The 9,807-nt window shown below is 31.3% G+C and overlaps 1 protein-coding gene across 1 annotated transcript in view; it reads left to right on the top strand.

Annotated features, from left to right (window-relative positions):
- Positions 1 to 9,807, top strand: part of LOC106686597 (probable maltase-glucoamylase 2) — a gene marked incomplete at its 5' end in the record, with an annotated part of 22,216 nt that continues 12,409 nt past the window's right edge. The window contains 2 exon segments of the mRNA XM_067049237.1: positions 1 to 56; positions 9,309 to 9,418.

Genomic DNA, 9,807 nt, shown 5'->3' with positions numbered 1-9,807 from the left:
TTTCATCCAAATTTATAGTTGGAAAGGGGCACATAGTCTGTTCGCCTGTTTGTATGGTAAGTTTTATTTTAGATTTCTCATCATCTTCTTATAGCTAAAAGCTCAATCAAATACAAACTAGTTTATATCCATTACCCAAAATTTTAACATAGACCTAACAAAGACTTTCTCCACTAGTCAAACTGGATAAAATACAAGCGTCAGTGAACCATGAAAAAGACTAGGCAACATCCTCACATTGTCTTGCAGCTGACTCCTAGGTCACATGTTTCACAACAGATGTACTCCCTAAACGTATCCAGATTTGTGTTCAACTCATATTCCAAAAGTATAATTTATTTCTCACGGAAACAATCGACCAATTATTCTCGAGTTGTGGCTTATTTTAATAGTAGAACTGCATATTTAGTCTACATGATTTTTTAAGTAATGGGGTGTTATCAGACTATAACCGTTATCTATTAACTATTCCAGATTTCAAAGGACAATAAATATTTTAATTCTATTTAGTACTTATCACTATCACTTTTACTTAATACCAGAAAGGCCTGGGCCCTGTTTCATAATGAAAGCTAATATTATTAGTTCAATAGAAACAACGTGGTAATTGCACTAATACCTTTTTTTTCATAATAGGGAGATATTACAGTGATTTAAAATTATTGTGATATTACGGGAGTATTACTATTAGTGATATTACAGGAGTTAAAAAGTACTCAAGTACAACTTACTATTGTACAAGTCAGTGTAATTGTATTAAGTTGAAACGACAAGACTAATAGTATTAGTTTGTACTTTATTATGAAACAGGGCTCTGGTCGGCCTTTCGTGGTTAACATAACAGTTAAATTTTTGTTATGTTTAACAATTGATTGTGGGTGGCTAGTGTCCTGCAAGACACTCCTAACTATTTAAAACGCTATAATTATTGAATAATTGTGAATAATAACAATGACGATAATAAATAATAAAATAATAATTCTTAAGAATAGAGAAAAAGAAAAGTTAATGACATTTATAGCTGGGGAAAAAAAAGTTAATTTGAGAAACAGACGAAGAGAAAAAATAAATGAAACAGTAGCGATGTCAATAACAGAATAGATAATTATATAAATTATAGCATAATGTTGTGCAGCAGCCTGGGCTTCACTCTTCGAGAAGAGGTTGGATTTCCCAAGTTGTAACTGCCGGTAACGAGAGTTGAATTTCATGAACTGTTTTTTGATTTCTATTTGTATTTCCCGATGCAATTGGCTATTTCTTACAAACCAAGGGTTCTGCTCTGCAATTCTTAGAACCTTATTTTGAAACAATTATAATTTTTTCCGCTCCCCAGAGTTTCACAATCATACATAAGTAGTGGCGTAGTATTGTTTAAAAAATAATATAATTATGGTTTTAATTTAGATTGGTTACTCTTCAACTTTAGTGACTGAATACATCAATTAAAACGTAATCATGTAAGGGTCAGTAAGTACTCATTAGGGTCAGCTCAGAGAAGTAATTACTTCTCTACTACGAAACGCTCTCCTAGGACACATTGCTTTTTTTTTCTTCTGAAATATTAGTTTATATCCGGCGATTTCTCCGACTGACCAGATGAGAAAAGCCTCGTGTAAGAGAAATTTTTCCGTCCTTCTCACAATGATTGGTCACTTTCTTTTTCACAAACTAATTAGTGGTTACAAATATCACAAACATGTCCTTACTGACGAAACGAAAGTAAATGATTTGGAACGGCGGATTATCACTGGGGATATTATGCGGCGATAAAGATGTGAAGCTATTTATATTAGTTATTTGGATATTATTTATGATATAAAGGAAATATGATTACTTTATTACAATATATATTTACTTGTGTATATATTATTAATTTATTATAATCTATATACTCTATGCTGCTACGTCAATAGAAATGTGTCTATTTGTTGGTAAAAGTCTAAACGTAATCTCGCAAATATTAACCTCTATAGAGTTTTTAACTTAAGATATTGAATAACGTAGTCAGAATCATAATCAGATCTCTTGTTGCCAAATTGGGATCAAAGGAACTCGAAAATAAAAATGTTGGTTAATGTAATTAATCCGTTTGATAATGTCCAAGTGTATTAATCTTCTTTTTGAAAAATAGATTTTTTTATGGGGAACCAGCTTAATATTGATGTTTGATTAAAGTTAATTAATTTTGTTTTACCTTTATTTTTATATAATACTAAAAGGGAACATTTAAAAAAAAATCCAGTCCAGTAATTCAAAAGTTTATTGTGGACAATGTGTCGACCATCTCCTTTTATATATATATATATTATTTTAACTCAATTTTCTGAACTTCTGAAAAAGACAGACCATGTGAAAGTCAGTTAAACAATGTTTAAAGTTGATAAAATATTCAATAAGCCCCAAAATCTAATAAGGTTTTAACTTTTTCTTTTTATATTATGTCCCTTATAGTATGTTTTTCTGGACTTCGCTCAAAGCTATCTACATTATCATTAAAACCACTCTGACTATTATCCTCATCCTATAAAGAAAATGACTGAGGCGTGAAGATACAAATAATAAATAATAAATTCAAATTATAATTCGGTTTCGAAAATAAAAAAAAAAACATGATATGGAACATATTTTTTTCCCAAACTATTATTATAGTTTTAGTAGTTATTAAACTAAATCCAAAATAAAATTTAAAACATTGTTAAGTTATTCTAAATACCATATAAAAAAACGTAAATTAATCAATTTGAATTAGAGTGCTACCAATGGGTAGTTTCTCTACACGCCTGTATCACTCCATTATAAACTTAAATCAAATTTACTGGATATATCATCATGTACAGTTGTTAATTTTACTAAAGAAATAATTCGATTTATCTTAATTTGCAAGTGAAACTGAAAAAAGGAAATAACTCTTTACAATAAAAATTGTTATGTTTTATTTATTAAACAATTATTTTTAATTAACTATATAACAAAGAATTACAAAAAAAAAAATCTTGAATTTCAAGTTGTATTTTATTGAAAAATAAACGATTTTTTTCTCTCTAAAAATTCAATGCTTCTCCTAAGATAAATTTCGAATTTTAAGCGGATTTATTGATTTATCCCTATTGTTTATAGATTTGTAAGGTGAAAATAATATTAACGTTGATAAAAAGGTTGCAAAATATTTCACCAAATATTTATTTGTCTGTGAAACAATAATGTTTGTATTGATTATGAGTATACCTGATAATATCTTTATAACAAAAAATTTATTGTTTTAAAGAAAAATGATCTTTTGGTGAATTGTATAGCTTTTTTATTATAAACATTTATCTTTCCTTTTTTGCCATGTGCTCCATATTTACCACTTTAAATGGGATACTAAATAGAGCGAAAAACAAAACAAAATAAAAATAAATTTATTCTATTTTACATCGCCACACTTTAGTTTTATTGAATCAATGTTCGTATGAAACATACTTTTTTTATTTTCAAAATTAAAGATACGTTTTCAGTTCATGTCATGACGGCAATGGGTTTTAACAAAAGTTAAATAAATTGTTTAATAATGTAATGTTCTAAATTATATCATTAGACAGAGGAAAGGATTTCGCTTCCTACCTTCCTTACGGGTGCCAAGTCGTATGAAAACGGGCGAGGTATGAACTGCACCTTGAACTTCCTAGATTCGTATGCAGGAAACTTCTCTTGAAAATCGAAGAAATTTCTTTTTTGAAAATTTGCATCGCACGTACCCAAGGCGAACCACTCAGGGTACGGCCTTGAGGATTTCACAGGTGTCACCGAATTGGAAAGTAGGCGACACTTCTGTGCCGCTAATAAATCATGGAACCCCGCAGAGATATCCACAAAGGCAAGATTGGATTATTTGATGGAAGATATCGATTCCTATAGTTCATTATCCTCGTTTGTGATGATCATTAAAGTTGCGATTGATTATAGTCCGCATGTTGAAGAGTTTTTGCGCAGTCTTATGGAGTTAGCAATAAAAAAATAAATGAATTTAAGTTTTTCTTGAGGTGCGAAAAAAAGAATATAAATCTGTTTTCTGTATAAAATACAACAGTTTAACAAAATGAGACAAAGCCTTGTATATTCTTGAAGGAAGTATATTCTTGAGGTGGTAAGCTGGCAGGGAAAATGGAACAAATGGTCTTATGGTGGACTCAGGGGCGTGGTAGACGAGTTGAAGATGAGTACAAGCCAATCATTGGCTGCCTTCTGTTTCAGTTTAAATTGCGATGGCGGGAATTTATGTTGACTTCTAGTCAAACTTAATCCCGAAGAGCGTGGCATTTTTGGATTCACTTTTGCTTTGAAGGAGAACTGTGTTATACCATCCCCCTGGAGTATATCGTGGAATGGAATCGGGAGACATAGGGGACTCTCGGCTGTTTATTCTTTCCCAGTAACTGTTACTAGAATCATATCTTAGTCGGCTAAATACTGCGCACGTCCCCGCCTAATTGAGCTATCATAAGAGACAAATATTTCTAAGATCTATGTTTTTTCCAACGGTACATTACATGCACATCTATGTGTACTACACTATGTTCTGGAAATTCGCTCTTAACCTGCGGAAAATATTTCTCCTTCAGTTTGAGTTTCACCTGCGATTCAAATTCTCTGTCCAATCCCGTACTACTAGGTCCGTTTATCTGACATCTACCCATCACCTCACTGAACTGCTGCGTTTGATAAATCGTTTTTTACCCGAACTGCATATCTCTGGAACTCCATTCCCTGTAATGTACTTCGTTTAAATCCCTTATATTTCATTACCTTTTGCTTCACCAATCTGACCCATTATTATAATAGTACAGATATTTTGTAATTAAATTTTTGTTTTTACTTAGTCAGTTAGTTTTTAATTAATCTTTTTTTTCTCTCTGTATATAAGTTATAATTAAGTGTGGCCACACTGTTTTATGGCCAAAAAATATTACTATAAAATTAAAATTGCCTCTGTAATTGTTCTAAAGGGACTTAGTCCCAGAATAATAAACTATTTATTATTCACTTATTCACTTATGGATGGTAATTTATCCTAAGGCATCATCACCAAACTGCAAATTTTGTTAATCGTCTGTGCAACGGATTTTCCTTTTCGGAAATTAAAAATCATTAAATGATGGAAATGAATTTTTTTCTCTTTTCCATTTTGAGCAAGCAAAATACCACTTAAAGATAAGGAATCTCGGTTGAAACTGATGTCTAAAAGTACTTTTACTAATCCTTTTTTAAAATATCTATACATTATTGACCAAGTAAACATGATTTCTTAAACACAGAGAGGAAAAAATTGAAATATTGAAAAACGCTACGAATTTATTTTACGACCCAATTTAAAGTAGATAAGTTATTCTTTTGAAGTTGAGTAACAAGTTCATCCAAACAAAAAAGGAGTACCCAGATGCAATGCTCCAATAATCGGTGTGGTTAATAATAGCAGAAATGAAATTTAATTTTTACTTCCTGTAGGTGAGGAACACGTGACATGTAAATCCGCATTAGAAAGGCCATTAGTTAGTTTCACTGGGAATTTTCGTTTTGTCATTGTTTTAAATCACTAACCAACTACTTCGAAAGTTATGAGTAACAACACGAAACAAGCATCATTTCGAGTTTCATGGTTTTAAATAGTTATAGTAATTATAATAATAATAATTTATTTATTTGATTATGGGGCAACCTCCCTCAAATAGAGTTATTCTGTGAAATACATAAAATAAATAATCAATTGTTGTCATTTTACAAATATGGTTAGTCAAAGATCGTTTAAATAAACTAATAATAAACAATATACCAAAGCTAGGCTATATACATTCGTTAGAATAAAACAAAAACGTCACTTCATATCTTATAATATTAAAATAAACCATATCTTCTATTGGGAGGATAGCAAAACGTTTTGTGTTACATATATAAAAAAAAGTTTAAGATGGAGTAGTTATTTTAATAGTTATTAATAAGTAACAAATTACTACAAAAACAGTAGTTTACAAATTACTACTGAAAGCAGTAGTTAAGTAATACTTATAATATATTTGCATAATATGGGTCCTGAAGTGATTATTCATGTTCAAAAATAATAATGAAAATAATAAATCCAAACATTATTAAATTGAGTGAGATCGCAACTGAACAAAAAAACTCCAAAACACAAAATCCAAATGGTTTATTCCCAATACCATACTTTCAAAAGATAAACATTGTTTTTAGACTATTTAGGAAAGCATGTTATTTTGTTAAAATCAATACTAAAATATTTCATAGAAGTATATTAATTCATAAATGATTCCGTATTATGAACATTTTCACTATGTCAACATTTATGACCTCCAAACCCAATTATACTAAATCAGTTATAATGCAATGCTCCCATCAGCTAAACAAAAATTTAGTCACAGTCACAAATCTTTCATAACTTTGCACATTTTGGTTTTACTAAGCTCACTTTTTAAACCACCCACGTTTTAAAATGCTTGTATATTGTAAGTGTATCATCTTGTAATTAGCATTTTCGCATTTTAGGTAGGAACAGATATTGTCAAAGTATATAGGCATCTACTCATCCCAAAAAAATGGGAGGAAAAGGAATATCTTATACACATTCTTCTAGTAAATAAAAAACCTCAAAATTAATTAATTTAACAATAATAACAAATAGGCAACTAAATAATTTACCAGTTAGTGAGTGTCTGTCTGGATATTGAGGAATTTAGAAAATCTGGAGTGCATAAGTAGAGTGGGCGAGGGAAAGAAAATTTGGCTATGGAACAAGCTTGAATCGTGAACTTCTGAGTCCTCATTTTCTGTCATGACCTTTACCAGAAAATTAAATGATTTTTATCATTTTGTCAAATATCAGAATAGTCACTTCCTTTAGCGTTCATCAACGCCACAGTCTACTTCTTCCACATAATCTCTGATATGACAGTTCTGCCAAGACCTACGACATGCCTCGCCGGAAGACAGATGCCGTTCTTAGAAAGCTCACAAAGGGTTACATGGAACGGCGTAACTGAGCCAGCATGGCTCGTTCCGGTGGCGAGTTACACAAACTGCGGAGTCCGAGGAACGCCACGAGTTGAAAAACTCCCCAAGAGGACGGTTACACTATCTTTTTTTTCTACCTCTTTGGACCGGAAGCGTGCGGACAAATTTCTAGGCCATCCTATCTGCCGTATCGCCGATCTGACAATAGCCTTCGTTTCTCTTACCGCTATCTACATCTGCCGACTCCTGGATCTCCTTCGATTGTGTCGGGCGAAAACTGTCCCACTTCGAGGTCGTTACGATCTCATTATACCGCTGGCTAAAGCAACTTTTGTATTGGTTACTTTTGCAGTCATAATTTAATTTCCGCTTCATATAATAATCTGTCACAACCTCGGATAGCGAAATGTAGAAGATGGTCTCTACCTGTCTTTCGGGACCAATTGGATTGGGAAAGGCTAGGAATGAATTTATCAGCGAAGCACACATATATGACTTTTGTGTGTCCTATATTCATTAAAGATAGGTAGATTACTGTTTTTATAGGCGGTTATTACTTTACCATTATGCCCTTTTCAGATTTATCGTTATTTTTAGTTCCAAACCTGCCTTGGAGTTTCAATCTCTTCTAGATACTGTAGATGGTAGTTTAATCTGTTTATGGCTATTGAAATTAAGTTTTTTTAACCTTTCTATCTCTCTTTTTATATATTTAAATATATTAGCTATGATTTAGTAATAAATATCATATTTTTTTATGTAATTGTTTATCTCTTAAAAACTTTACGATGCTTCCTGTTGATTCTTTTGAGTCTTTTTACCTCTCTAAAACATGGTATTGAATTATTTCAAAAATAAATGCCCACTCCTCTGTTGTATGTTGTATAGTTAATTTGCATTGATAGTTTTTACATTTCGGTTTGTTCTCTTTTATAGGACCAACTCTTGTCGGAGTCACAACCGCTTCTCATCTTCTTTTTCCCTAGCAACACTAACCAACTATTCCATATTTTTTTTTTTTTTTTTATTATTATTATAAGTATTACATATCACCACTGTTTAAAGTTATCGTATACTTTTTTTATTTAAAAAAATAATAACAATAACTTAATAAACAGCAGTAATCTGGTATATAAAACTTCTTTTTTAGCAAATATACATGGCAAATATAAGTTACGTGGACACTATAATGTAATAAGTTGAAAGTAACAGGTTCTTTCCATTCACAGTTATTGACTACTTAAAAAAAATCACTAATTCCTCCATCTCTTACTTCTTACTTCCTATAGATTACTTATTTATACTCATATTTTAACTGATATTTATTATAGTAACAATAATAAACGTTACAAGATGGAGATAAGTCCCCCTTTACCGGTAAATCGATTGTTGAGATTGTGAGATCATAATGTAAACTAATACGTATCTCAGTGTAGTACTCTGTAGACGGAATATGGATTTGATTTTTTTTTTCATGAGATGATGGTTCCTAAAAAAATATTATTTCTTTCCCATGATGCTGTTTTTTAAAAAAGGAGTCCTTTGAAGAGGATTTCAACTTTTTTTTATAGGATTAGTACTAAAAAACCTATAATGAAATGTGTATATAGTAATTTGATGTAAACCAGAAACTCAGTTTAATTAGGTTCTTCTAGTGATGGTACAAAGATGAAAGTCTAAGTAAATGAGTATAGTGGACAGACAAATTCATTTATACCTGAACTCAGTTTTATTTTTGTATCTTTTTTAAGGTTCGATACCGGTACTACCGGTTGTCTACATACATCTGTTTAATGACGCCCCTCCAAACCCTTAACCAAAGTCTTAACGCAATCCTCCCATATACGTTACGCTCTATCTCTAGGACGTTTACGCGTCGGTTCAGTGTTTATTAAAATTGAGGCCTGTTCGTTACTTAGTCCCACTACCTTAGACGCCCATCTTATTCGCCACAATGCTATAAACTGAATTATATTACCGGATTCAGTTCCTTCAGTTTAGCTTTGCGTAGCCTTCTAAATTTTCGGGTTAACTATTCCTTTTTCGGTCCGAATATTTTACGTGATATTTTATTTCCAAAAACCTCAAAGCGCTGTTCCTCCGTTCGTATATGAGACTACGTTTCGCATCTATGTACAATAATTTTGTAAATTCTAACTGTTGCGTTTTTGGACAGACAGCCCGAACCAGACAAATTATACCAGACATATATAATTTAATTAATTTTAGATTTCATAATACCTTTTTTTAATTCATTAATTATTATTTAGGACTGTTTGAATTTATTGATTTTCATTTAATAGGCGAAAGCCAGGAGAGGCGTATGAGTGTCGACTGAGACGTCTTATTCTTGAACCATCCTGTAATGTCCTACTGTCCTACGAGATCTCATTCCGGGAGCTAGTTAGGAAAGGTAAATACTATCGCATTAATTAATATTCAATTTAATAGTAAATTAATTCACTAACGATGGCTGACGAATTACACGAGCCTAAATTCCCATTAAGATGACTTTCTGACATTGATGTTGACGTAATGACAAGGCAGATTATAATATGCAAAAACACTTTCTCTCTCTCGACTGTGGGCCAATTAACCGATGAATTATGATTTAAAAAATTAATCATTTTAAATAATGAAAAACTGATAAAATTAGTTTCGAGTTCTTACAAAGGGCCTTTGGCAGACATTTAGTTCAGTAATTGAACATAATGTACTAGTACAATAATTGATTCTTTTTTTTTCATATAAAATACTGTTATAAATACAAATTTAAATTTCTTTATAATTCGCCTGACGTGC

The sequence above is a fragment of the Halyomorpha halys genome, unplaced genomic scaffold, assembly GCF_000696795.3.
Source record: "Halyomorpha halys isolate HHAL.00 unplaced genomic scaffold, Hhal_1.1 Scaffold844.1, whole genome shotgun sequence".
Classification (NCBI taxonomy): Eukaryota; Metazoa; Arthropoda; class Insecta; order Hemiptera; family Pentatomidae; genus Halyomorpha; species Halyomorpha halys.
This window is presented reverse-complemented; position numbering and strand designations above follow the sequence as displayed.